Source organism: Eurosta solidaginis, chromosome 1, assembly GCF_040869045.1.
Source record: "Eurosta solidaginis isolate ZX-2024a chromosome 1, ASM4086904v1, whole genome shotgun sequence".
NCBI lineage: Eukaryota > Metazoa > Arthropoda > Insecta > Diptera > Tephritidae > Eurosta > Eurosta solidaginis.
Window position 1 is genome coordinate 289,792,400 of NC_090319.1, and position 4,715 is coordinate 289,797,114.

Consider the following 4,715-nt stretch of genomic DNA (forward strand, 5'->3'; position numbering starts at 1 on the left):
ACTTTAAGGAAAAGAAGAAGCGAAAAAGTTTAACCCATTCCGCTTCTACTATACCTTTAGCTATATAAAATTGTATGTATGTATTGAGTAATATAACTTTGCGTGTGTGAGCGCAAAAAAGTCAGTAAAGATTTTGTGCATTGCTGTTGTTCTAACAAAAATCCTTTCGTAAGCACAGCCAAGTAGATAACTTCCCTTCTGTGTATCGGCTGGAACTTTACCATACATACTAAAGATAGATATGTAGGTATATACATATATACGATGTACATTATGCAACGCATTGAACGTACTTGAAATCCGTTGATAGTTTGACAAGCAATGACAGCAAGGTATTAGGTATTAGTATTCGTGAGTGTTAGTTTTTTTTTGCATGTGCTTTTTAAAAATAGTAAAAAAAATGCAACAGTTTCTCAAAGAAAATCTTTATATAACAGCATCTTGCAATAAAGCTTTCGCACAAATTTTCTAATGGGTTAGCGCTTTCAATTTTATGAATAAATATATCAATATTAGAGCGGATCAAATTGTATGGATGGATTTTTTCCCATTAGAACTTGAGCAAAAACCTAATCTACAGATGATTCTAAGAAAAATTGCTGAAGACGTCATAGCTGTAAGTCCGATTTCGAGGTCCCCACTTTTGCAAAATAGATATTTTGCATTTGAATTATAGAATTATAGGAAAAGTATCATATTGGGCTTTCTTTGAAGCTATTTTACGTACATTTCAGAATCTGTATTAATATATGTAGTGTTTTTGAATTTTAGTAGAGATATCAGGCTTAAATTATGAGAAATTAGCCTAAAATGAACTTTTAACTACTATATTATCAAAATGTTTTTTCCTTTACAACTAAAATAAGTTCAGAATATTTCCAACAACTTTTATTCGGACAATTTTTCTTTTTTCGAATTCGTTTTAGTAGAAAAAATTGTTGCTTATTACTTGAAAATATAGGTTTTTTTTTAAATTTTTTTTTCTACTAAAACGAATTCGAAAAAAGAAAAACTGTCCGAATGAAAGTTGCTGGAAATCCTCTGAACTTATTTTAGCTGTAAAGAAAAAAAATTTAATAAGAAATTTATTAAAAATGATAATAGGATCTTTCCATTTCAAGACACCCGGTCCGCGCAGGACATGATTTTTGATTTTGATGAAATTTTAATATGTTGTTCTTTGTCAAAAATTTACCTATTCTCATAATTTTTTTCTTTGAAATGTTCGTTACTATATTTACTTTTATATAAATTTATAAAAAATAGCATATAGTTTAAATTTAAATATTTGCACATCTTGCCGCCGATTTACTACAAAATAACTGTAATTCTGAAAAATAACAATAGATGATATTAGAAGTAATAGCGAAAATTTCAAAGAAAAAATCATGAGAATCGGTTAATTTTTAACAAAGTTATTGACAGTTGAAAAAATAAAAAATGATAAACAAAATAAATGTACGGCGCGATAACCTCCGAAGAGATCTAAGGCCGAGCTTTTCTTCCAATTTTGCGTCGTGCTCCTCTTGATTTTCCCTACAAATTGGCCGGACGGGACCTACATGTTTTATGCCGACTCCGAACGGCATCTGCAAGGCAAATGAGTTTTCACTGAGAGCTTTTCATTGCAGAAATACACCCGGAGCGCTTGCCAAACACTGCCGAGGGGCGACCCCGCTTAGAAAAATTTTCTTCCAATTGAAAAACCTTCTTTCTAAAATTTTGATGTTGCTTTGCCCGGGGTGTGAACCCAGGGCATAGGATGTGGTAGGCGGAGCACGCTACCATCACACCATGGTGGCCGCCACGGTTGAAAAAATAGGTGAATAAAATATCGATTGCATTTTATGGAATTCAATTGCCGATAAATCCGAAAAATAATTTTATGAGGCGATTAATCCCTAAAGAGATTGGTCTCCGATTGATCTCTTTTGTCTACCTTTGGGCATAATTGATCTCCCACTCTAAGAAATATTAAAAAAACAGCAACGAAGTAAAATAAAAAGGATTACAGGTAACTGTATCAATTTATTTAAGAAAAATGCGGAGCCCTATACCGCACCTAAATTACTATGACTTAACGACTACGCCGGAGTTAGGGTTAAATTTTCGGAGAATGTTTTTTATTCCATTTAAAAAAGCTGTTCCACCCGCTCAAGTAGATTATGTGGCGTAGCAAACCCTTCGATTGTGTTTCTGTCATGAAAAATGCGTCTTGGCCCTATATGAGTCCTTATAGAACCGAAAAGGGACTAGTCTTCTTATAATCCCATATTCGTATAAATCAGGATTGGTACTATGGATCCCTTTCGGGTATAAATGGGTACAATTTGTCTCTTCATAGGACATCCTCAAACAAAAGGGAAACTGTTCAACTCATACAAAGAGATCAAAACTGGCATTGGTCGCACACTCTTTTGCGACTCATCCCGGATTCATCCTCGACTAATCGCTTTTTTTGCTGGGTAGTAATAAGATGATCAACATTCATATGTATGTACATATGCATCTACAATTTACAACAATTGTGTATGCTTTTTTGGCATTTGCAGGCGTTTATTTAATGCCAATGAAAGCCGTCTGACTTGCATGTCCTAGAACAAAAAAAGAAAAAAAAGTATAGAACTTGACATTTATACAGACGGAAATTTAATTGCTGTCATAATGCTATGTAACTGTTAGGCAACTTTAGCTAGGTACACACAAGATGGGATAAAAAATTAATTAATTCTTAAAATTTAATAAAAAAAAAATTATTTGCTAATTTCCAACAGTAGAAAGAGTTCATATTAGCGTAAAAACAAGCGGATGAGCAATCAGTCACAGAGAGTAACCGTATAGCGAAAATTTCTAGTTCAAAACTGATGCGCTTCTAGTGCAATCGAAACCTAGTAAAGGTGCCCTCGTACCTCTTTTACATTTTTCCAACTGGCGAATTTAACATGGCGATGTCTTGGGCATTGGAAGTTGTCCTCGCTAAATTACCTCTTCTGTAGTTGCGAGCTAAATACAAATGTCCAACTTAACCCAGCTGGCTAAGTACTTTTTCGATTGTTCCCAGCTAGTCGAAAAATTGTTTTTGTTGGTACTAATTGTTGGTTCCGTACCAGACCAAAATTCTACATGTTGATTTTAATATGATTTCATATCGAAAATAACAAATAAAGACTTTGTTTGCCCTAAGTGAACAACAAGGTTTATCATGTTTTTATACCCAGCTGTACTTTTTCAGGCGACCGCCGTAGTGTGTTGATAGCATTCTCCGCCTACCACACCGAAGGTTCTGCGTTCAAGGCCCGGGAAAAGCATCATCAAAATATTTAGAAACAAGGTTTTTTAAATAACAAACAATTCTTCTAAGCGTGGTCGCCCCTCGAGTATATGGCAAACATTCCGAGTGTATTTCTGCCATGAAAAGCTTTTCAGCGAAAACTGAGCTACTTCAAGATGACATTACGAGCCGGTTTAAAATATATGGGTCCAGTCTCGTTATTGTAGGATAAATTAAAATGGGGAAACACACAAATTGGAAAAGAAGCTCGGCCTAACATACCAAAACAAATCATTACAAATTTAGTCAGATAACAGTGCGTTTTAATTATATTTAGGGATATAGACTTCCATATGTCAAAACTGTCAGAATCCAAGCAATTTTTCATTGAGTCATATTCACTCAGAGAAAAAATTGGGATGTCTTCGGCAAATTTGATTACACTGTTAAAGAAAAAAAAAAACTTTCGTAATCGGACGATAACAACGCCCACCGTTTTGATTTCAAAACTTTTTATCAATCTAAAAAACCTCAACAAATTCCACTAAAACAGCGAAATCTGCTGATTGGATATTCTTTATGTAGATAAGAGATTTCGTGCTTTTTTGAAAACGAAAAATTCAATAAAATTCTGTACAAACCTGATATACTAGGAACACACCCATTAGAATTTATCTTTCTTTAATATTTTAAATGCCCCAAATCGAATTGAAATCGACAAATCATAATAAACTTATCCAAGAATATTTATTTTTTTTCCAAAACGTGTTGCTATAAAAATGGACAAAGTTTTTTTTTTGGTAACTACGACCACCTTTTATACGTAGCAGCCACCCTGTACATCCATACATTCAGCAAATTTAGTACACCCACAGGGACGATAATGGAAACCGAGTAACTGACGTACAGAGTATGCTTAAGTTGTGTTGTTAGCTAGCGAAGGAGCAGACGAACCCAAACCTCAAATCGCAGTTGATTGGAAATACGTTTCGGTACCCGAATATGACAAAGTGAGAATATCCATATCTCCGGTTTACGCGATGTTCAAACAGAGAGGGCGAATAGGTGTTAAAGAGAGTGCATCAACTCCTATGCAAAAAATTAACAAATGAGCGCATGCCTAAGTCCGAAAGAATGAAACCTATATTCAACAAACTGATTGGACCTTATCAGTTCTGCTTCACACCTGGTAAATCTACAATCGACCAGATCTTCACGATGCGCCAGATCCTGGAGAAGGCACTCACTATATTTTCGACGAATTCAAAGCAGCCTGTGACAGCGTGGAAAAAAGTTTCATGTATGCTGCAATGTCTGAATTTATGTTCACTGCAAAGTTATTAAAGCTTTGTCAAATGACATTGAGCAAAATCACTGGCTGCAAAAGAATTGTTAAGGACCTCTTCGAGCTATTCAAAACCAAACGAGAATTCAGACAAGTTGC